Source organism: Carassius auratus, unplaced genomic scaffold, assembly GCF_003368295.1.
Source record: "Carassius auratus strain Wakin unplaced genomic scaffold, ASM336829v1 scaf_tig00025665, whole genome shotgun sequence".
Classification (NCBI taxonomy): Eukaryota; Metazoa; Chordata; class Actinopteri; order Cypriniformes; family Cyprinidae; genus Carassius; species Carassius auratus.
This window is the reverse complement of record NW_020525445.1, coordinates 350-26903: the sequence shown is the minus strand read 5'-3', so window position 1 is coordinate 26903 and position 26554 is coordinate 350. Positions and strand designations below refer to the sequence as shown.

The 26554-nt window shown below is 36.1% G+C and overlaps 1 pseudogene; it reads left to right on the top strand.

Annotated features, from left to right (window-relative positions):
• LOC113078407 (voltage-dependent R-type calcium channel subunit alpha-1E-like) overlaps positions 1-26306 on the top strand; it is a 39771-nt pseudogene extending 13465 nt beyond the window's left edge.
• Positions 26307-26554: the final 248 nt, after the last annotated feature.

Below are 26554 nucleotides of genomic sequence, written 5' to 3'. Positions count from 1 at the left end.
AAGTGACTAGTATGTCGCTAACATGATTAGCAAGTTACTATCATATCGTTAGCGTGTTTCAAGCATTATTAGCATGTCACTAGCATGTTGGTACCATGACTAGCATGTCATTAGCATGTTTTATGTCAAAGTAGCCTGTCCTGTGTTTTTCTGTGCTTTTTCAGAGAGTTTTCTCATGCAAATGTGTTATTTTGTGTTTGTTTTCATGCACGCATGACAGACTTTACTTTCACTATGCGTTCGTTCATATTTCCAAAGAAATATGTTAAATAGTTGTTCAAACATCCAAAAAACTATGTTTATTGGTTGAATATGGAACAGTTTGAACCAATCTGGGCACGGGGGTGGGACCAAGCATCAACAATCATTCCTGCTTGGCTCAAGGAAACAAACTGCATTGGTTTCTTCTGATGGATCAATGTTGTCAAAATGCGATGAAGTAATCATGTGCACTGCAGAGCATCTGAATATCTAAATGAGAGAAATACAAAACACTGAGAATCTCTGCTTTACGGCACTTTTTAAAGCATTCAGATAGGATTAGTGGTTCAAAAGTTATTAAACATTAAAGAACAACAGACAATTTCTTTATTTGTGAAAAATACTATATCGTCATTTATATATATTTCCAGTGCTTAATCTTTCATGTTAATCATTTGTATGAACTTTGGCTATACATCAGGCTTACATATATCACAGGAAGCCCGTTCTGTGCTATATTTATGGTCTATTGGTCTTTTGTTAGTGGTAACATGTCATGCTGTTCATTCATTGCCAGGAAATTGTCTTCACACCAGCTTTGTGTTCCTGACCCGCCTACACACAATATTGTTTTCAGTGAAAACTGTCAAGATTTCTCTCCATCCTCTCAACCTTCTCTCAAAGTGAGGAAGGAGCTTTCCTCACATGAAACAGTTTTTTCCTGTTTATATACTAGGGCTGGGCAAGTTAACTTGTTATTATCGCGTTTACACCATAGACTATATAAAAACGTGAATGTAGCATCTATGACGTCACCCATAGGTTTCTGAAGAGTATTTTTGAAGCCAAAAGTAGTCAGAGCCGACCGTCGCCATCTTGGCATGTCACTCCTTGATAATCTAAATATTTTTCTGCTGTAAAGTTGTTTTAGCATTTTAAAATGGGCAGTCTATGGGATTGACTCCCTTTTGACTGTTGATTTTATGTAAGGGTGCTCCGATCACGATCGGCCGATCATTAATGCGCATCTCGTCAGTAAAGCCATCAGGTGCGTGATTTCACATAGAGCAGCTGTTACTACACAGAGCCGTTGTTAACTGAGAAGATGCGCCAAAAAACGCTGAAAATGAAGTGGATTTGCGCTTCTTCTCTATTAACAACGGCGCTGTAGTAACAGCTGCTCTATGTGAAATCACGCACCTGATGGAATTAACCACTGATTAGAGAACCGGCTTTACTGACGAGATGCGCATTAATGATCGGCCGATCGTGATCGGAGCACGCCTAATTTTATGAAATACAGTTTAAGTCACCTTCTTGTTTGCTTCAAGAGAGAGAGAGCGGGAGGTTGCCACTAGGTTAATGCAATTAATTGTTTAGGACACAGTGTTATAACTGATTAACACCGATATTTATTTTATTGTATGTTAACGCAGTTTTTTTGTTATTATGAAAGTCCATTGCTCAATGGCTCTATATAAGTGGCGTGACATACATACAGCCAAGTATGGTGACCCATACTCAGAATTCGTGCTCTGCATATAACCCATCCAAAGTGCACACACACAGCAGTGGACACACACACACACACACTGTGAACACACACCCGGAGCAGTGGGCAGCCATTTATGCTGCGGCACCCGGGGAGCAATTGTTGGTTTGGTGTCTTGCTTAAGGGCACCTAAGTCGTGGTATTGTCGGCCCGGGGGTTAAGATTGCCTAGTGTGAGCATACCCTAATTATTCTCCCTCATCCCGCACACACGAGTCTCTACCCGCTCATCAAGTGTTGTCCAATGCTGCATTGGGTCATGCAGTTCTCTAATAGGAAGATGCCTGTTATAATGTTATGATCGATGCTCTGGACTCTGAGCATAACTTGTTTTTCAAATCCAAACTATAAAATATTTTATATTTTCACTCTGGATCCCTCACATCCAAGTTACCCTATTTTTGAACTTTTGTCATCTGGCCGGCGCTTCAGAGCCGCAAATACCAGGATAGTCAGGCACAAGAACAGTTTCTTCCCCCAGACAGTCTACCTCATGAACAGTTAAATGTTCCCCACTTATACAATAAAAATGTGCAATATCCTTATATTTACTTGTTACCCCTCCATCCTAAGTACATCCCTGCATCTCTGTGTACTGGAAGCTTATGTCACTCAAACAAATTCCTTGTATGCACAAGCATACTTGGCAATAAAGCTCTTTCTGATTCTGATTCTGATTTATTTGTTTAAAGTGTTTGCAAACCTAATATTATTGCACTTTTGTTCATAAAGCAGTACTTTTAAATGAAAAAAATGCACAATACACTACTTTTGAATGCATTATTATATTTTTGCATAACAATGGAATTAAATTAATTGCAATTAAAAAATGCATCGTTGCCAAACACTAGTATATACATATAAATGCATCTAGGTATTAGGCTTAGAGAGTGTTTTTCTGTAGTGAGTGATGGTTTGTAGATGTTAACGTTATAAACACAAGCTGTTATGAATTATGTAAGCATAATTGAATATGCTAATGTTACACAATTTGTACTGATGGATCCATCTCAATACTTGCAGGGGGCATGATTTTATAAACTTTTCACAACAGAATTCATGGTGACAGTTAACAATTTTTCACTTAATAGATGCAACATATAATATTTTCGGATGTCTCAGAGTATCACTGTAATCATAATATTTTCCATTGAATTTATTATCCATTTTAAGATTTTTTAAAATTGTTTTCTGATTGCACCATTTGTGGCCTTGCCATTTAAAGATTCCCAGAGCTGTAGGAGCAATTTTTCTCTCTTTCTTTCTTTAGCAGTCTTTTAGTCAAGTCTTTCATCTTATTCCTGTGCTGCTATTTTAATTCTTTCTCAGGTCCTAATTGGAATCGCTGACATCCTGCTACCTTGACGCCCCAGATGTGACTAATATGCAGGACAATCTGGGATTAATATTCCATTCTAATAAAGCCCTGCTGAAAATACATTTAAAATATTGAGTGGGAAATATTCTGTGGTTTGTGCTATGCACTTATTAATTTCACTATGGGTGAGCTACAGGAGTCGTTTAAGGCTGTATTGAAGTTTTATTTGATCTCTAATGCATAGCTTAATGCAGGTCTTCATTAATGCTCATGAGCATGGCTATTGGAAGTTGGCAGAAATAAGGGTTCTGCAGAATACTGTGTGTGTGTATATATATATTTGTCAAATAAGATTTTGCACAAAAGAACTGTAAAAATTGGCACCTTCTGTTTGATCTGTTTTCTGTTTGTTTAAATCAGTATTTTAGATCATGTATTTTCATCCTATTACACACTGAACATGTCTTTAAAAAATCTGTTGAATTCAAAATGTTGAAACCATTGGAGATAAATTCTCAGTTGCTTCAGCTAAAGCCAAATTCTGTGTATAAAGTTGCTCTCATCTGATTCTCTCACTCTGTGTATCTTCCTCTTTTTATGTGTCTTGTGTTCATACACCTTTCTTTGGCAGTCTTTTTCATCTCAGTGGGGTGGAAGGGGATGAAGTTTAATTAGCCAACAACAGGAGTGCCAGGTGTATTGCGATATGAGAGAATCCAGAATTTAAGCTTTGGTTGAGATGTTGAAAAGGACGGTTCATCCCAGGTTACACACATTGCATCCAGTGGGTAGCTGTTAGGAACCGAATGCTGCCAACAAAAGCTTTTCTCTCACACTAATGCTACTCTCATTTCCCTCTGAGTGTTGCATGCAGCATCACAGATTACTTGTTGTTTCCTGTTAGGTGGCACAGCAAATAAGGGACAACATTTGCATTTTATAATGAGCCATGTCCTTGATGGGTTCGCTTTGAGAGAAGAGGGATTCTGTTCATTATAATCAGACCAACAATAATCATATCATATTATTGCAGGGTCCTACTGGCCAGCTTCTTGGGAGGTTGCTAGTAGGGATGGGTATGATTATTTCAGTTCAAGTTCCTCATCAGCAATGATCAATCATGAAAATGCATTTATTGCATTCAAATATGTTGTTTTTAATATGGTGTCCACATTTACACAAATTGTTTTCCTCAGAGCATGACTTTTTTTTTTTAAAGCTTATTATAATGACTACAGACTCATCCAAACCATACTCCTAAAATAGAATATACTGTATACCATACAGTATATGCAAAAATCATACATAGTATAGTAAGTATACATAGAGTTGACATCTCTTTTTTTTTTTTTTTTTTTTATTGTTTTTTTTCATAGATGGCTAATTCTGTAGATAAATAAGTATAGCCACATCCGGTACAGATATGTAAAGACACTTTCATTTTTGGGTGAACTGTCCCTTTAAATCCATCACGAGTGTCACATCTGGTTCCTACTGGCATTTTATTATTGTCACACAAATATGAAAAATCAGGTTTCTCCATATAATAAAGTTGTGTGCTCCTGTCTGATTGTGGCTATTCATGAACAACTGTGTGAAATGAAAGACAGAGATTACTCATTGGTCATGCCTGAGGAATATCACCTGTGATATTCCTGTGAAGGAAGCTGTGAATCAGAAGTGACCCTTATTAGAAAGCGTGCTGGCTGTCATTCACTGAGAGGGATTACTTCATTGAGGAGCACACACATTTAGCACCTACAGCATCACTATGCATCATCACTATCGCGTTGATTACCATGTCACTAATGATGGAGATTGCATAGTTTACAAAATATCATAATTAACATATTTGTGAAATATTCATATATCCTGCATAATTTCTGTTGATTTAATTTCTTTGCCTAACCTATGCTTGTATTTATTTTGTCAACAGGATTCTGGCCACAGCAGGAGCCCACATGAATATTTCATTAGACCTGCGCACACTCAGGGCTGTGAGGGTATTACGGCCCCTTAAACTGGTTTCTGGCATTCCTAGTATGTTTACGGTTCTTTGAAGTTCTTAATCAAACATTGTGTTGTTTCATTTCAAATTATAGTATGAGTATTTCACTGCATCCTAATCAGGTGTAAAGTGATAAAACTAGACATAAAATGCAAAAAGCTACATGCAAGGTATTTTTTTTGTTGTCAAGTGTCCAATTATTTTTGTAGCTGCACAAAGAAATCCCACTGGTCCAAAAACCCACTCCATGTATCTGATTTGTCACATCACACTTGTTTAGGACACAGTGTTATAGATTTTCTTTTACATGTGGATGCTGTAGTGTTAAAGTTTTTCCACATGTGAAGGAATTAATAGTACTGTTTAATATTTATGTTTTGATTATTTATGTGCAGTAAGGTTTACTGATATCTATGTATATTCATGTTTTTTTTTTTTAAGGTCTGCAAATAGTTCTTAAATCCATAATGAAGGCGATGGTGCCACTGCTACAGATTGGTCTGCTGCTGTTTTTTGCCATTCTCATGTTTGCGATTATTGGATTAGAGTTCTACAGTGGAAAACTCCACAGAAGATGTGTAGCTTTTTCAAACATTACAGGTAAGGATGATCACACTCTGACAGACACAGGAACAAGAACATGCACAGACCCACACATCCACATATGTACAGATATAGTGTACATCAATATGTTTATTTTGTGAGTGGACTATATACACATGCACGTTATTAAAGATTACATTTAAGATTACTATTGACAAAAACACCATCATTTACATTTGCAAGAGCAGAAAATAAAATTTGGCAATCCCTCACGGGTCCGTACAGACCTGCCAGTCACGGGCTTGGCTCCTCCCATACAAGAAGTAAACACTTCATCCTTCTATTAGCTGCATGATAACAAATAGCAAAACAAGCAAACAAATGACACAAATACACTTATACACTTATAAACTGAACACTTATACAGTAAGTATGCAATTCATAAAAAAAGAAAATCTTTCTTCATCTCATGCAGACTCTGAGAGAGCAGACTCATCTGAGCTTGACTTCCCGTGTGGGGCCAAGCTTTGTCCTGAAAATTATAACTGCACTGGCCCCTGGCAAGGACCCAATGATGGCATCACTCAGTTTGATAACATCTTATTTTCCATACTCACTGTCTTCCAGTGCATCACCATGGAAGGCTGGACAGCTGTACTCTATAATGTGAGTTACTCTCTCAGCTGAACGATATGTAGCAGTTCTGTTCCTGTGTTTGAAATTATGTCACTTCTGTATTGTAATCCTAATACATAAAATGTTTATTTTATTGTAGTCCAGTGTTGAATTGTTACTTCATGTTAAAGTCTTCATCAGGAGATCTCGGGGTCATTAGTTTCTTTGTAGTATTTCACATTATATGCATTTTAATGACTGGTTGTAAAGTACACTGATTGAGTTTTTAGTTGAATGAGTATGTCTTTGCTTTTTGTTGATACCATGACTTTGGGAGACGTTGATCTGTTGTGTTCATGCAGGCATCTTACATTTACATTGTTCCCTAATCCTGTTCCTTCTGTTCCCCCCAAAATTAGAAAATAAATCATTCTAGTTTTGAATGATGAATTTGCACTTATGGTTGGTCCATTTTAGCTGAAATAGTTGCAGTTTATGTTGGAAGAACTTCCTCTTTCTGTGTTTTATCCAACTGTGATCGTATTCATACACTGGTTTTACATACTCTACAGCATGGAACACTATGTAGCTTTCCCCTGACTTCTGATTTTCTTTCTAGCTGATTCAAGCACAGTAACATCTCCCTTTTCATAACAAGTAACATTTGAAAGGGTTTGCCAAAGTGGTTTTATCTCCAAACAGCTAGATTATTGGAGCTTTTGGTGAAATTAGCATGGATGGTTGACTGCTATCATACTAGTGCCATTTATAGGCTCTGTTCCTCACTGTCATCCAGTAGTGCAGATATCTGAGTTTGGAATTTAATTTTCTTAGTTTTAATATGTAATTTTTGTGGAGGAGGACTTACTCAGGCTTTCATGCATTTAGTTTGAGATAAAATATTTATATAACAAAAAGAATCCTAGAGACAATGTTTGAAGGAATTGGAAGGATTGGAGGTGTTACTGTTTCACCTCTGTTGTTTATTCATGATTGTTGACAGTGAGTCAATGACTACATTGATTGCTTTACCAAGTGCCAAATAAATGTGCACTGAAAAGACCTGTCAGTCCACTTCTGGGTAGTTACACTGCAACATCCATTAAAACAAGAATTGTAATTTGTATTTATTAAGCTGACTTTAAAATGTTGGTTTCTGGTACTTTAAGGAAAATCTTGAAAAGCCATGGACATTTCTAGAGACTTTTATTTTGTAGTTAGACCCACCTTTAAAATATCTCATCTGGTGAAAATGATCCTTTTTGGGTCTGATTACTTTAAAATTATTTTTAAAAATCATGATCTCATAATTTTGAATGTCTGGAAGAATCCACAGTGTTTTAATCAGTCACATGGAGTCATGCGTTGACGTGAGTCATGCTGCCACAGTTAGAGGTGTTTTTCACACTCATAACTGAGCTGATGCAGCTGCGTCGGGATGCGGGGAACACCCTCTCAGCTCAGCTGGGCAACAATGCCACCTGCCCACACACTGATCACACCCTTTGCACTGCTGAGCAGAGCCCCACTGAATTGTCACCATTGCAAGGGCAGGGTTTATGGTTTTCTGACCATCTGAACCCAGGAATTTAGTAGATTTAGTAGCTCCTCCAAATTAAAATAATAATAAATCATTTTTGTTGTTTTAATCAATTCCTGTTTTGTGTTTGCACAGACCAACGATGCCTTAGGCTCTACTTGGAATTGGCTCTACTTCATTCCTCTAATAATAATTGGCTCCTTCTTTGTGTTGAATCTGGTATTAGGAGTCCTGTCAGGGTAAGTATTGTTTTCCACAAATGACTCTTAAAACAAACTGACTCTACATCTAACCTGATGTCTGAGCTGACACAGGGGTAATGAGTTTTATCAGATGTTAATGTTAAATGTATTAACTTCATCTCTGAAGACAAGAGGTAAGATTAAGTTACTACACATACAGTGGCTTTGTCTGTTTCTCTTTCTACACATCTCTAATTTTTCTGTATTCACAAACTAAAGTTTTTTTATATATATTTTTGAATAAAGTATTTTGTGTTCATCAAGGCTGCATCTATTTAATGAAAAAGACAGTTAAAACCATAATATTGTAATAAAAAGCAAGCTAAATGTGCATACTTCTCGTGTCATAAAACTTATACATTTAAATATGACGAAATACAGTACAATAGTAGAGAAATTTGATGACATATCTCTTTGTCATGTACTATAATGCGAGTATTTGTAAGTTAAATTCCTTACCTTAACATTCATTAATATATTTTAAGTCCAAAACTTATTTTTTTATCTGTTTCTTCATGGGAATTTTTTTTTTTTATAAAATGTTAAAGGGGTCATGTGATGATATTTTCAAAGATTATTATTTTATGTACAGGTGCATCTCAATAAATTACAATGTCATGGAAAAGTTAACTTATTTCAGTAATTCAACTCAAATTGTGAATCTTGTGTATTAAATAAATTCAATGCACACAGACTGAAGTAGTTCAAGTCTTTGGTTCTTTTAATTGTGATGATTTTGGCTCACATTTAACAAAAACCCACCAATTCACTATCTCAACAAATTAGAATACTTCCTCAGACCAATTAAAAAAAAAATTTAGTGAATTGTTGGCCTTCTGGAAAGTATGTTCATTTACTGTACATGTACTCAATACTTGGTAGGGGCTCCTTTTGCTTTAATTACTTCCTCAATTCAGCGTGGCATGGAGGTGATCAGTTTGTGGCACTGCTGAAGTTGTACGGGATCCCAGGTTTCTTTGACAGTGGCCTTCAGCTGATCTGCATTTTTTGGTCTCTTGTTTCTTATTTTTCTCTTGACAATAGCCCATAGATTCTCTATGAGGTTCAGGTCAGATGAATTTGCTTGCCAGTCAAGTACACCAACACCATGGTCATTTAACTAACTTTGGTGCTTTTGGCAGTGTGGGCAGGTGCCAAATCCTGCTGGAAAATGAAATCAGCATCTTCAAAAAGCTGGTCAGCAGAAGGAAGCATGAAGTTCTCCAAAATGTATTGGTAACCAGGTGCAGTGACTTTGGTTTTCAAAAAAACAAAAAAACAAAAAAACAGTGGACCAACACCAGCAGATGACATTGCACCCCAAATCATCACAGACTGTGGAAACTTAACACTGGACTGGAAGCAAAATGGATTATGAGCTTCTCCATCCTTCCTCCAGACTCTAGGATCTTGGTTTCCAAATGAAATACAAAACTTGCTCTCATCTGAAAAGAGGACTTTGGACCACTGGGCAACAGTGCAGTTCTTCTTCTCCTTTAGCCCAGGTAAGACGCCTCTGATGTTGTCTGTGGTTCATCAAATTCCTTGACACGTCTGTGTGTGGTGGCTCTTGATGCCTTGACCCCAGCCTCAGTCCATTCCTTGTGAAGTTCACTCAAAATCTTGAATCTATTTTGCTTGACTATCCTCATAAGGCTGCGGTTCTCTTGGTTGAGCATCTTTTTCTTCCATACTTTTTCCTTCCACTCAACTTTCTGTTAACATGCTTGGATACAGCACTCTGTGAACAGCCAGCTTCTTTGGTAATGAATGTTTGTGGCTTACCCTCCTTGTGAAGAGTGTCAACGATTGTCTTCTGGACAACTGTCAGATCAGCAGTCTTCCCCATGATTGTGTAGTCTAGTGAACCAAACTGAGAGACTATTTTGAAGGCTCAGGAAACCTTTGCAGTTGTTTTGAATTGATTAGCTGATTGGCATGTCATCATATTCTAATTTGTTGAGATTTAATTGATGTGTTTTTGTTAAATGTGAGCCACAATCATCACAATTAAAATATTCAAAGACTTAAACTACATCAGTCTGTGTGCATTGAACTTTTTCCATGACATTCTAATATACTGAGATGCACCTGTATTAGGTGTAGCAGAATCCATTAGCATGCTTTATGTTCAAGAAACACATTATTTTCACATACTGTGTAGCTCTTATATTCCCAGTCTTTCTAAAGTGTGTTGATTTCTACAAATCCTTTTCCTCCAAAAAGCTCAGTGTGCTCTGATTGACCAGCTGACCCTAGTGCATTGTGACTGACACAACATCACAAGCATGTGTCAGAAATGTAACCATAATCACAAGCTTCAGCTTCCAAAGCAATTATAAAGACAGTTAATAATGTTGTGAGTTTGTACGACTTGAGCAGAATGTATCAGAGGGGAGCGTGACTCTGCCAACACACAGCAACATAACACACTAAAGAAAAAGGAATACATAAAAAGCATCATATGACCCCTTTAGCAGTGATGATGTAATATGCAGATGCCACAAGTTGGTGTGATTTCAACTTTAAAAAATGATGCAAATTGGGATGCAGCCTCTCTCTCTGCCTTTCATTCCTTCACTCTGCAGGTGAAACATTTTGATAAATTAAGTGTGTCATCACTGTGGCTCTTCTCTGTGTGGGTAATTGTATGCTGTTGGCTCATGTAGGGAGTTTGCTAAAGAGCGAGAGCGGGTAGAGAACCGAAGAGCCTTCATGAAGCTCAGGAGGCAGCAACAGATTGAGAGGGAGCTGAACGGATATCGGGCCTGGATCGACCGTGCAGGTACTCTTACATACTGAGCTGGCAAATGCACCATGCAAAACAAATAAAGTAAATCAAATCTGTCAAAACACTCTGTGCCACAGCATCGCCCCATACTGCAGCAGATGCTCAGAGTCATTAAAAAGAGACACACTTGTTGAAGAAAATGCTTCTATTTTGCTTTTTTTTTTTTCATGGCAAATTATATTTGCTATATATCAACAATCCGAATGAAACATAAACTAGAAATAGACATTTCAGAATGCTGTAAATGAAAGCAGTTAAATTCCCAAAACCTAATGATAATGTTCATCAGCATGATTTAAAAATTATCCAGAATGCACTTTGTGCTAGAAGCAGGAAAATCTGAAAATAAAAAGTGGTGCACATGATCAATGTCATTAACTTGCTTGTTTAGTGATCTAGAAAAAGTGCAAATCTTAAATATTTATTATTCATTGGTTTCTTTTTCCATTCATTTTCCAATATCCTATATAAATAAATTTGATTGCCAGTTTATCAGCGAATTGTATGTGCACAACTTGCTAAAATTCAAATGTGTTTTTATTTTGCAGAGGAGGTGATGCTTGCAGAGGAGAACAAGAATTCAGGACCTTCTGCTTTGGATGGTGAGATGTTTGACCTGTTGGCTGTTTTTCTCTCATTTTCCCACGTAGATTTGTGGGATGCAGTTTTTTAATTATGTGTCAGGGTTAGGGTCATATGATTATTTTGAACACAATAGTAAATACACAGTCTCCCTCTCCCAGATTTCATCATTTATTCAATAGCCTATTCTGGAGTATAAAGTCTGTTCTGTTCCCATAAAACAGCACAGGGTTTGTTAATTCAATAGACTGATGTCACAGTAAACAAAATGCCATGCTCCTCTTGGAGCACATCTGTGAAGTGAAGGCCCACCACATGACATCCAAACCCTATACAAGATGACAGGTTTTCCCCAGAATCATTTTATTAAATGTTTATTGACAGCTTCCCAGAGGCTGTGTGAATGGAAAACAGGCCGTTACCATGGTGAACCGTTATTTCGATTTCCCTGCTGTGGACGTCCCATCATCCCATTTAACATGATTGTCTTAAAAAACTGGACCCTATATGGAAAACATTTTTTTAGGGGTTCAGGAGAGACTGAGACCTGTTTTGGCCCTTGTAAATGAGGCTTGACAGCAGTAAGTATCCAGGTTGCACTCTGAAGAAAGGATAGAACATAAAATGTAATTGCAGGCATTCGTATTTACTTTATTGTTGCCATGACAACAGCTAACAAGCGGATTTATTTGCAGTTGAATGCATCCCTTAGTGCAAGTTATTAGGCTAGAAGCTTTGATTAAATTGGGGAACTTTCAGTTCTGCTGTCTAGCCTGTTATATTTTAATGATTGAGAAGTAAATTATTACAGCAGAGTGATGGCTGTACATTTGTCATATAATGTCCTAAACTGGCTACAGTTTTCAGTGACACATAGTTTCTCTGTAGGCATTTAAATCATAAATTCAGCAGGACTGAATCAAAGCCAGCCTAAAAATGTTCAGTGTTTATGAAAAGTTACCATCATTGATTAAAAAAAAAAAAAAAAAAGTAAATAATTTCCAGGTAATATTTTAATAATTTGCTTTAGGTTCAGTTTTTCTACCTACTCTAGGGCTACAGATGGAAATTAGTCACCCTGACACATTTAGATTTTTTTGTTTTTATGTATTGTTTAATTTAAGTGTTTAATTTAATTTAATGAATTAATAATAATTTAAGAATTATTTTTATTTATTTATAATTGGGAAAATGTAATAGAATAATTTCCCACACGACATGGGCAGGGGTATTCAGCGTGATGTGACCAAAATGCAAATCAAGGGTCTGTCAATGTTTTATAACACTTAAATACTTTCATGTAATTTCAGTTATTTGTTTAGTTTGAAAAAAGAGAAAAATAATAAAATAAGATCAATTGATGTTATTTGGTATGTGTTCTCAGTGCTAAAAAGAGCCACCACAATAAAGAGAAGAGGGGTGGATGATGTTCGGAGAACTCCAGAGGAACAGTATGCTGACATATCGTCTGTAGGTGAGTGGTTTCCTCCCACAAGTCTCCTTCATATCCTGTCTAGATGATGCTAAATATTCACCCACATGTCATTATATGCACTTTTTCAGAATATCATTCATATACAACTGAAATAATCTCCTTACTCAATCAAGAACTATACAAAAGTGGATCAAGTTCATAAATATTTTTGTCCATCAGGGATGCCATTGAACAGAGCCAGCATACGCAGTGCTAAAAGAGGACCAACGTCCTATTTTCGTCGGAAAGAGCGCATGCTACGGATCTCCGTTCGCCGTATGGTGAAGACTCACACCTTCTACTGGATCGTTCTGAGTCTGGTGGCCCTCAACACTTTCTGTGTTGCTATCGTACATCACAAGCAGTCTCAGTGGTTGTCTAATCTCCTTTGTAAGACCACAAGCAAAATTGAACTTTTCTCTCTGAGGATATGCTGTCATACATGATCAACAACAAAGTCTTAAGTTTAAAGTGATTCCTTTCTATTGCAGACTATGCAGAGTTCCTGTTTCTGGGCCTGTTTCTTACAGAGATGTTTCTCAAGATGTATGGACTCGGACCAAGACTATATTTCCACTCCTCCTTCAACTGCTTTGATTTTGGTGTAAGTGTCATCCTTCCCATACTCTTCTTTGTAAAAAGATAGCACTACAGTGCAAGTGTCAACGAGGATGAAGGTGATGACTCCAAAAATGAGTTTTCATGAATTTTTTTTATCATGTAAGATAAAAGCAGTGCAAAGAAAAAAGAGCAGATGAAACCGTAAATCTAATTTGATCTTTCTTGAAGTTACGCTTCTCCACTCCGAGCACTATGAACATGTCTCTAATTTCTATGTAAATTTGAGAACCCAGCACTGAATATCAATATGTAGCTTTATTTATGTATAATGCAGTTGTAGTTCTGGACTGTGTCATTATATAATGATAAGTCTATTGGATGATATTTCATTTAATCAGAACATTTGCACCTTGCCCTATCATTTATACATATCCTGTTACATTTTTTTAAATGAGTAAATCTCATGTTTTCTGTTTGTAAACTATAAAACTAGTTCTAACATACAATTAATGATTGATTTCATTTTGTATTAAATATGTGCGTGTGTGTGTGTGTATATATATATATATATATAGAGAGAGAGAGAGAGAGAGAGAGCATATGTCTACATATAGATAGATAGTCTCATTTACCATTGTGTGGTGAAGTTTCGTTGTTGAATTTCATTAGGTAAGTATCATTTGTTGTGCTCTATACATCACTAACCAAACAGACAGTGGACCTTTTCTCCTTGTGAAATTTTGCTAATGTGACCATACCTTTAGACAGATTTGTTTACATCATTGACATCATCATTTTGGCATATATCTAAAGAGGAGCAATTCCTGAATTCCATCCAGGTGATAGTGGGGAGCATTTTTGAGGTGCTGTGGGGGTTCTTCAGACCTGGCACATCCTTTGGGATCAGTGTTCTGCGTGCCTTGCGATTGTTGAGAATTTTCAAGATCACAAAGTAAGTGCAGGCTTTCCTGACATAACACCCTCTTGGGTTTGTTTGTTTCTTGCAGAGACAATAATCTATTTATTGACGTCTTTGCTCTGTTCTGGTTGTCCCTATTTTGAACTTAGAGATGCTGTATTTGTGTTTTGTTATTAAGGTACTGGGCATCCCTTAGGAACCTGGTTGTGTCTCTGATGAACTCCATGAAGTCTATTATCAGTTTGCTCTTCCTGCTTTTCCTCTTCATTGTGGTCTTTGCACTTCTGGGCATGCAGCTCTTTGGTGGAAGGTAATAACTTATCAGTCAAGCACAGACAGCGCCCGTAGACAGTTTTAAATATGGATTTATCACTGAAAATGTTTGAATGCTACACCTGTATTTATGAGCTGCTCTTTATGTCATTTGCAATAACAATGTTAAATCTTCAGCTTGCTTTAATCCTGACTCAGCAATACCCATATCGAACATGGCATTACATTTCATGCCAAAATAGTGTTTAGAGTGGAACTATAACTCTATGTGACAGGTGTAGCTAGACAATAGAAAATAGATCAGGTCCAACGGGTTGGAGAAAAGCAAATAATCTATTATTCAGTAACCTGGTCAGATGAATAAAATGGCTTGCAAATGTGTGTTTTTTCTTTACAGGTTCATCTTTGAAGACTACACACCCACTAATTTTGACACTTTTCCAGCAGCCATAATGACAGTGTTTCAAGTAAGATTTCACCCAGTTGTAATCTGAGTATAATGCAAGAGTCTGGATGTTTCTTAGTGAAAAATGGCTTAGAAGGAAGGCTAATTAATTAAACCAAGATTTAATTGCATGGATAGAGAGGAAATTAGAATCAAAGCACAGAACAAAAACATACTTTGTCACAAAACATAATCTATCTTCCCTTTATAATAAAGAAAATAAAACAAAAAAGTTCCAGAAAAAAATCCTTTAAGGCCCAAACTAAATTTGTAGATTTTGTTTCTGTGGCAAATGTGTGCAGAAAATCATTAAAATTCTTGGGAATGGAATTTGGTAAAATATTTTATTGGTATCTCTTTTAATGGTAGCAGAACATTTTTAATAAACAGACATCCAAGGGGAAGCATCTGTAAAATTATTCTGCTGAAATATGGGAAGCTTTCTGTAAAGGCCTGAAATAAGTTCACTTTGTTTCTAGATTCTCACTGGCGAGGACTGGAATGAAGTAATGTACAATGGAATTCGGTCTCAAGGTGGCGTGAAGTCGGGGATGTGGTCATCTGTCTACTTCATTGTTCTAACTCTGTTTGGAAATTGTATCCTATGTTGAATCTTTCTCTATCCATGACCAGCAATACCTAGTGTGTGTGTGTGTGGGTGTGTGATATTCTTAAGGTCTTCAATCATTCTTAAGTCAACGTGGAATCAAAATTGACCTTATTTTCTTCCTAATACACATTCCTTTTCTTTCTGTGCATGATTTTTCACTACAGTTTTCTCTGTGGTCCTTCAACGAAATGCATCTGGTTTTTTTTATTTGCCTGTCATTGCTAAGCTTATAAGATGATTGCACGTTTACTTGAAACTCTAAGCTGATTGCATAATATTGTATGTTGGATTAAATCTGTCCCCCTTGGTTTTGGTGGTTATTGCTGTATAGCTCATTGTTTTAAACCAAAATCCTTGACAAATGGTCAGATACACTGCTCAACGTCTTCTTGGCTATCGCTGTTGACAATTTGGCCAATGCCCAGGAGCTCACAAAGGTATATCCAGCAAGGTTCTTTTAGCTTTGTATGTTGAAGGATTTGTAAGGCGATTGTATAATGAAAAACGCCTTGCTGTCCCAAAGGATGAAGAGGAGGAGGAAAAGGCGTTTAATCAGAAACATGCCCTGCAGAAAGCCAAGGAGGTTGGGCCCATGTCCTCTTTCATGTCCTCAGAGTAAGTGAACCAAGTACGACCTTGCCTGCTCGTTCGCCCTCTCACAAGAGATGCTAATATACCAACTAACACTACTAACACCAGTTTTATGTCTGAGATATTTTAGTCTGGCTTCAGAGACATCTAAATTGGCATGTCTGCCAAGTATACCTGTAGAACTTTGAAGCTTTAGTACCTGGCCATATTGACCTAGATGCACAAGCTAGTTTGAGTCTAAAGGGGTACTGCTGTATTGATGCCAAAGTATGTAAACAGTTAAAGTCTTGCATTTACAGATCTATCTTTCACTCTGTACCATTTAAATTAAATGCTACACAGTTACAGAAAAATTAAAGAAAAAGTTTTACAACTTTGAGGGTTTTGCTTTCCTAGATAGTTTGCGAAAGGCAGTTACTTGAGACCAGCAAAATTATTTACCCCTGTTGAAGGTTGTACACAATGTTCTTTCGGTTGTTTTTTGGGGGCTCTTTATTCTCAAAACACAATTATTTGCTTCAAAATCAACAGCAAGTTGTCATAGCAACCGGCAAGCCTCCCAGTCTTTGAAGGGATGAGTCTATGATGTTGTCATAGAGATGACTTTGTTCCCGTCAAAAAGAGAATTAAATAGTTAAAATAATGCCTTTACACTGTTCAGCCTGGATTTGTAGTCATATGTTATATCCTTTGCAAGAACATCCCGCTAGCCTAAATCTTAGCGAATCTAATGGCTAAAAAGGGAGGTTTAACCCACTGATAAAAGTTTCTATAACAGGAGTTTATACACACATGCATCTTTCTGTGATTTGGGGAATTTAACACTGCATGGATGTGTGATGTCAGACTCCTGGAGTTGAGCATGTGCAAGTTGGGATGACCAGTCATAGTGTGTCCTCAACATTACAATACAATCACCTTTACATCTCTTGATTGATCATAGACTCTTGAGAAGCAAATTTTTCATTTTTTTTATTTTCATTGATAGCACAGTACATTTAGTGACTTGAGTTAGTTTTTCTGACTTGAGAGTGGTTATATATCATGAAAGTCCCTGTAAGCATGGATTCACCTCTGCTAAAATGCAATTTAATACGGGAGGTGATATATAAGGTGCTTCCTGAACCCATTAGGTACTGTGACTAAAAGGGGAAAAAGTAGTGTGGAAAAGTGTGAAATTTTCAGTCAAGAAATGTAAAATCAGGGTCCAAAATAACTTTTTGCTACACTTTTTTGCCTCTAGCAAGTGATATGAGAAAGAATTATACATGATGCATGTATATATATATATATATATATATATATATATATGTATATATATATATATATATATATATGTATATATATATATATATATATATATATATATATATGTATATATATATATATATATATATATATATGTATATATATATATATCGCAATTAGGGATGTAACAAACTCACTTAACTTAAAATGCGATATGATTCACGATACAGACTTTACAATACAATTTTCTCACAGTATTTTTGTACAAAATTTCAAGCCAAATTATAAATGAAAAGATGTTCTTTCATTATTGCTGCACATTTCTTTGTGAAATGTAAACATTTCAAATCCAAAATCATATAAACAAATCATAAAAGCAAAAGTAATCACTTCATATAAACAAAATAAGGGTTTGCTTGTGCCCTTTACATTTAAAATTAGAGGCAACCACTGCATTTCAATCACAGTCCAAACAAAGATCCTGCATACATGCTGCATGAGCAGCTTTTTTCTAAATAAGATTGTATGATTTAAAAATTTGAAATTTGACTTTGTGAAACTATAATGCATAAAAACGTACCTTAACAAAACAAAAACAGCTGAATGGCTGAAAAGAGCGCAAATTAACTTTCTGACAGCAGGTGGCAATTATGGAACAGCAGCATTCTAGCATTTCTTTGGTTACTGCTGTAAACAAAACAGTGTTACGCTTATAAACACTACCTTAATATGCATTATACAGAGGTAAGATGAAAAGAAAATGCCATTTAAACTTTTCTGAAGCTTTCTGAAACTTTTCACAATTCATTTAACATTTGACCAACTTAAAATGTCTCTTATTTTTATAGATTTTCCACCAGCTCATTCCGTGCGTTGTTACATCCCTAAGGGTGATTTATTTATTTAGCTGTTTACCTTGCCTATTAGTGACAGATAGCACAAACAGAATTATTTATAGGATCATGTACAAGATGAGTCAGTGTTCATCTTGTTGTGAATCTGCACCTGTCACGAATATGTTAAGCTACTTTGTGATTTTCTTTTTTATCATATTCATTTGGTGGCTTAATGAGAGAAATATTGTGTTGCCACATGGAGTTCTGGAGAAAGAAAATCATCTCAGCCTTCTAGATAAACTACTAATGGTATGCTTTCCACTGTGATTAAAGTTTTTAGAGGAGACATGAGTATTTTTACAAGATAGTTTATATCTTTCTTATCTTAAGACATTCTTTTACATTTCTTACATCATTCTTACAGTTTATGTTGAATTGCAACATTATACATGATTTATTATAGTTGCTAGACATCTGCAAATTGATTTCCTCAAATCCAGCTTTTATTCTCATTTGGTGCTTGGCAAGTGTTATATTTGGACCCTGTGAATACATTTGTTGTAATATATTATATACTTACATACTTTTTAGGGGGCATGCTCGCAATTTGAAATAACAAATAACCAATGTTTGTGATGAGTGTCACTGTATAGAAAAGAGGCTTTACTGTCATTACTGAATGATGAGAGACTAATATTATACATGTTTGCTGGACAATTACTGAAAACAAAACCAAACAAACAAGATTCTGTATGAGGCAATGGAGGCCATGCCTTTGTCAGAATAAATTGATGTATGATGTGAAAACCACAGGGTCTCTTCTCTACTGCATTTTGGGAGATAATTTGAGAGCTGGTTGGTTGTCAGTGAACTCAGACTGGAAGTTGTGGCCTGTGGCATTTGGATCTTGCATGTTTACTTCATATTAAAAAAAAGGCTGTTGCAGCATGTCTGAAACTGCTTGACGAGAACTGGGAAATGAATGCATGTCTTCAGTTAGCATGACAACTATGGACGTCATCCCTGGGAAATGCAAATGTATGACCAGTTGACTACTAAAGAAGTAAATCGGGGTGCTTTCTCTTTCTGATATTGTGTGCTTATGCATATGGATCCCATTTATATATGTCTTATATCTGTGCCATGTTTCTTACTGTCTCAGCATTTCAAAATGTTCCAGAATACTGTTGCTTCTTATCTAATATAATTACCATCATGTTGTCATGTGACGCTTTGCTGCCCTGCTACACAGCCCAAAACTTTTTTCTTTTTAATTTGTAAAAAACTTTGTGACTTTAGTTCAGTTGTAACATTGGCTTATAATCAGAAATAGTATAAATACTATTATACTGTTTAATGTTAAACTTAAAAAACAAAAACAAATTGACTTTAGCAGAGCATTGAAATACAACTGAAAAACAGTATTTGCCTCTGCTTTAGTCAATGACCTTTTGGGCTGTGATGCTTGGCTTGTTTTGTCCTTGTTCTTGAAAGCACTAATGTCTTGTTTTTAACCAATCGCTCGTTGATTACACGGACCACACAAGAGTACAAGTACCAGTAAGTAATAGTCTGTTTATTTCCATTGTAACATTCAGCACCCCCTAATTTATCTATCTGGGTGAAGCTTTCTTTTCCACCATCTCTATCAAATGTCTGATTTCACATTTTCAAGTCTGATCTTTGGTTGGAATTTGATTTGTCAGTTTCCTGCAATTAAATTTCCTGCACTCTTTTCTCTCTCCATTCTGAAATCTACTCTATTTCCAGTTTCGCTGTTTAGTGTTTCACTTTGATATTGCAACTCTATCCAGTTGTTTTCCATCTCTGCTGTTGTTAAAAGCTGGACCATGAATTCCAGTCACACAAAAATATAAAGTCATGAAAAAAATTTAATGGACCCTTTCTACCACGTTGCAGAGTATTGTTAACAACAGTCTGTTAAATGTTTTGCCTACAGATACTTCGGTTCTCATATTGAGCTACCCTGCTGACCTGACCAGTGCACCTGGTCACCATGATGTTGTTGTTTTTTTTATGCCGGTGCCCTACATATTTCTTAAATAGTAAAATGTTCTTGGTAAATCAGCTGTCAACTGAATGATCTAAGCCAGTGGTTCTCGACTGGTGGGTCGCAGGATTCCTTGGGTAAACACTAAATGTGGACAAAAATTAGATATTTAGAATAGCAATATAAATAGTCAACATTTAATGGGAAGGAAAAAAATATTTTTGTCATCTGTCCAATCAAAATTTAATCTGCAAATTAATCTGTCACTTGGAAGAAGCTGCACAAGTGTATTCCAGTGTTGACAAGATGTGTTTTGTACAATTAATTATTGGCTGCTAAGAGCATGAGTCCATTGAAACCAAATATTTAAACTCTAAATGTAATGTTAAACTGAAAGCAAATTGCTGATTTTGATGGACCAAAATAGCTCATGGTTGGAATAATAAATGTCAATGTTTAATTTTTGAGATTTGTAAAACTTTCAGAAATAAGAAGAAAAAACAAAACAATAAATGAATAGATTTTTTATTTTTTTTAAAAATCAATTAGAGTAAAAGAGTTCTGAAGCGAAACCAACTGAGAACCACTGGACTAAGTTGGTCTTTTCAGAAGGGTAGAAAGGGTTTTGTTATGCTCAGTGCTAATTTAATATAAACAATTGTTGTGGCATAGCAGCTGAATATTTAGTTTGGCATTCAGTCTTATTGTGTGTCCACTCTCTTTTTCCTTAGGAGGAGGAGGAGGCCCTACCTGTACAGAAAGCGTGGCAATTCACCGGAGCCGTGCGGCCTACTCCTTTGAGGATTCAGAGAGTCTGGCTGATACTCGTCCATTCAATGCCTCTAACTCTTTCATGTCCAGGAGAGAGAGGAGGAGGAGATTGACCATGTCAGTTTGGGAGCAGAGGACCAGCCAATTGCGCCGACATAGACAGATGTCCAGCCGCGAGATCCTTTTCAGCAGCCCCAGTGAGGAGCACGATGGACCACCTGGCTGCCATCACCACAAGAAGCCTGGAATATCTCCATCTAACAGCAAGCGCAGAGCCATAGAGGCCACAACAACAACCACCATGCCAGAGGCTACCTTGGAGCCACCTATGCCTATGGACATGCCTGTGGATGAGCAAGCTCTGTCCATTCCTATTCCTGAACCCCCTTTAGCTATTCCAATACCGGAGCCACCAATGCCTGTGGACATATCCGCCCCTGAACCCCCAGTGACGCTGAACCTACCCCTGACAGAGCCATCTGAATCAAAGACCTCTCCCGAGGGCACTCTAGACATCAATAACCATTGCCCCAGACTGACTGGAAACAGGCGGCAACGGGCAGTCCGTAAGTACAGGCCTCCTGCACAGGGGGACATGCTGACCCCTGATATGGGCCCCAGGACCCGACGCCTACGCCACCGGGAACTTAACACAGATGCAAGGGGTAAAGAGACACCACTAGGAGATGGTGATGTTGACAGTAGAGAACAAAGGCCAGGGAATGATGGAGATGAAAATGATTTAAAGAATGATGGAGAGACCATTCCAGACAGCAGTGTGCTTGAACAGAGGTAGTTTGTTTTATTATTTATTTTGATTTTTTATTTATTGTTTATTTTGAAATCGTATCAGTTTATATACTTTATATACACAACTGTTTTTTTTTGTAAAGAAAGTAATACTTTTATTTAGCGAGGGCAAATTAAATTGATCAAACAATATTTATGATATTACAAAAAATATTTTCTTTTAAACTTTCTATTTATCAAAAAATCAAAAAAAAAAAAAAAACTGTGTATCATTGTTTCAACAAAAATATTAAGCAGCACAACTGATATCAAATTGATAATAATAAGAAATGTTTCTTCAGCATCAAATTAGCATATTATAATAATTTCAGAAGGATAATGTGACAATGAAGACTGGACTAATGGCTGCTGAATATTCAGCTTTGCAATGTAAAACAAATGTGAGCGTCATGTTAAAGGGATAGTTCATCCAAAAATGACAATTTTGTCATTAATTACTCACTTTCATGTCATTCCAAACCCATAAGATCTTCATTCATCTTTGGAACACAAATTAAGATATTTTGAAGAAATCCATGAGATTTCTTAACTTGCATTTATTTTATCTATGTCCTTATGTTTCGGGGCCTTGACCGTGGTAGCTGCTATCTATGCAGGGTCAAAAAGCGCTTGGATTTCATCAATAATATCTTAATATGTGTTCACAAGATGAATAAAGGTCTTTAGGGTTTGGATCATGGTGAGTTATTAATGACAGAATGTTTATTTCTGGGTGAACTATTCCTTCACAGACCTTATTTTACTCCTAAATCACTTGAACTTTGTGAGGAAACTGGCAAATTGGCCTTTCAGGTTGATCTACAAATTGACATCATGACTGAACAGCTCTTTTCACATAACTTCATGGCGACAGTTTACATTAATTTCACATATAATTATTTATTTTTTTATAGCAAAGTACACAGTATTCTTTGTTGGAAGACTGGAGAGAGAAATTCAGCTATTAACTTCTTCTCTTCCACAGGCAGAACAAACCAGACAATTCTGAATCATCAGAAACCAAACCAGACAATTCCCCCCACAAAAACCCACCTCAGGACTCAGAGCCTGCAACTCTGCAGCTCACTGACAGCACACTCCAGCAGTCCCCACAGGCAACTCTGAGTTCTGGCGAGAACGATAATAACAACCACGGATGCTTGAATCAGGATAAGTCCTCTCTCAACACCAGCATCGTGATAGAGGTCACCGACACTCAGCCATCCATGGAGCTGACCTCCATTACGGGTTTGAGCATCCCTGCACTTCTGATAACCCTACTGATAAGACCAGCTTGACTGATTGATGTTAGTTAGCGCTGGATTGGTGCTGGTCTAGCTAGAGGAAGACAGCAGAACCAAGCTGTTCATTAGCAATGGCCATTAACATGCTCTTCCTAGTGAAGCTGTTAAGCAAAAGAACATTTAGCTGGTTAAGCTACTTCAAAAATCCTAGTAGTAACACCATGACCAGCAACGCAAGTCTTCTCAGCAGGGAAAGTGCATAAATATAAACTTGTGTTATTTTATTCAGATTTCTTCTTATCAGTACAATACTTCACCTACAGCACACAACACTTTATTAGCACTTTATTATTAAGACATAGTCTTATGTAATGTTTCATAAGCTGGTCAACTTTATAAATTAGTTAATCCTTAGATTTGACTCCAATATATTTCTAAAGCTCAAAAAAGTACACTCTCATTTTCTTTTTAAAGATTTTTAGCAAATTAATAATTGATCTTTATATATTCCAATATATTCATATGTCCAATATAGAAGATCTATAATACTTAATGTAGTACAATGTTATAATAATATTATAGAAGTATATATATGTATATGTAATAGCTATATTAATAATATTTTGTAACAAGCTCCCAGTTGTCTTCATTTAGTGAGTCATACTGAGTTGAAATAAACATAAATATAACACTAAAATTAAAAATAACAATAAATGTGAGATATTATATTTTTATTATAAATGATCTATAATGTTTTTAATATTCTATATTTTATAATATTGTTTTAATATATATATATTATATATATGTTTATAATATCTGTTTTTATTTGATCTATTTTTTTTGTAAAAAAAGCTCCCAGGTGTCTTCATTTACTGAGTTATACTAAGATGAAATAACCATAAAAATCCATAATGTAAAAGCTCCCAATTTCTAATATGCACCTGGATTTCACAGGTAATAGTAAAGATGTGGAGCCCTCAAAGACAGAAAAAGAAGAGGAAACCCCAGATGCACCGAAAAGCCCCTCCTCCTGTCAGCATGTTCATCTTCAAACCCAACAACCCGTAAGGCTGAATGTTTATAGAACCACAGCTGTATTCTTTATTTTATGAATATTTTCTCATTTCGTCTCTTACTCTTTCTACTGTATTTTACATCTCTTTCACAGGGTCCGCAGGGCCTGCCACTATATTGTCAATCTTCGTTATTTCGAGATGTCAATCCTTCTTGTGATCACCGCCAGCAGTATCGCCTTGGCTGCTGAAGACCCTGTCAACACTAATTCGGACAGGAACAAAGTAAGAATTCCCCTCCACCGCCATGTCAACAGCATTTTCAATAATTCTGTATAAAACAACCATATGTAAATAGTTATGCTGCAGTTCTCAGATGGTTTAAATTAGAATTGCATTTGTGTTTTATTAAGTGCTTCTAAGGAAACTTAAAAGCAATGCTGAGTATCTTTAATTGACTTAATTTACACATTATCCATCATTAAATGACACAAATATTTTTGGATAATTTTCATGTTCTGCAGTATGACAGATTATATTTAAAACTACTTTAGACTGTAATTTCTCTATGCCTTTACAATGCATGCAAGTTTCATGATCTCATATTAAATGGAATATTGGGCTTTTAAAAATTAATTTGTCATCTTAAAAAAAAAATACTGACCTAACACTTTTCATAATGCATGCATAGGAAATGTAATCTAAAATGTTGATAATTGTTTTTTTCCACATCCAGTGTCATTACAATTTCAATTCGTCTGTTACTTTGAATAAATGTTTTTTTTTTCATATAAATTCTTTCATTTTCGACAATATAAATAAATACACAGTAGATAGATGTTTGAGTTTCTTTGGTCCTGATGATATTTTTCCTGTTGGTCATGGAGTGTTTGGCATAGAAATTAGCTAATAGAAATGTTGCAGGTTTTAAATTTCCCTAGTGACAGCACATGCATCAGCTGTATAAAACCACAGCTAATTACCTGGTAAGACTCTTCCAGTAATCTTGTGTGTATGGAACCGAATTACATAAGCTATGTTCTCAATTTTGAAGAAGCTGAAGAAGTCACTTCTTTCCATTTCAGAAATGCACAAACTTGTATTTAAATCTATACAGTGAGGTAATGTCAGTGCATTGATGTTGGCAGTTGATCCATGATGAAAATAGCAACATTCTGGCTTGTTCAAATTTAGCAGTCAGTGGCAAACAATACTAACGTCTCATAAGTCTCATGTATTTTCTTGTTTGCTAATGCTGGCATTGTAATCCTTTTGGATTACTGTCTTTATGTGTAATAGGTGCTGCGCTACTTTGACTATGTATTCACTGGTGTCTTTACATTTGAAATGATAATCAAGGTAAGTTCATGGATTGTTCTGGCTTTCATGTGCTGTATATTCCTCAGTCAGTGTATGTATATATGCAATATATAACATAAATATGCTTTGTATGTTGCTATCATTTCTTTCTCAGATGATTGATCAAGGTTTGATCTTACATGATGGCTCCTATTTCCGTGACCTGTGGAACATTCTGGACTTCATAGTTGTGGTGGGAGCTTGGTGGCCTTTGCTCTCACGTGAGTCAAATGAATCTAAACATGAGACAAGTGTAAATTAGCATTCTGTTGGTCAATCTGAAACATGTTAATGAAGCTTTTTAATTCCTTGTCAAATGCATTACTCAAATGTTTTGTTATTCATCTTCAAATTCCATTAATCGAGTGTGACAACTACATGAGTTATGTGAGGAAAAACATTCAAATTCTTGACACATATAGATGTTAGTTGATGCTCTCTTTTCTGTGTTGTAAGTGTAAAGGATTTATTTGTTCATTGTCTGTTTCTCATTTTTTTCTCTGTTGGTCTTCTTGTGGATTGTGGCTCACGGCATCTGGCAGGAATGTGATGGGGTAAACACATTCTCTTGTGATTTTGTGCAATATAATAGTGTGTGTGTGTTTGTATCTGGACATGAGAATTAGGGCAGTTTTTTATTGTTTAGTTATATATGTTTTCATGTTATTCAGGAGTAACACAGGAAGAGACATTAAAACCATCAAATCACTGCGTGTTCTCAGAGTATTGAGGCCTCTTAAGACTATTAAAAGACTTCCCAAACTTAAGGTATGTGAACATGAAAGGAATACAGAACCATTCGCAAGTCAGGGGTCAAATGACTTGTTTGTTTGTTTATGAATGCATTAAATTGGTAAAATGCATTCATCACTTTCCCTCTTAGAAAGTGTTACATAAGATTATATTTAAAATAAATGCTGTTTTTAACTTTAAAAAATCATGGTTTCCACAAAAGTATTTGCAGCACAACTGTTTTAACATTGGCAACAAATTAACATGATTTCTGAAGGATTATG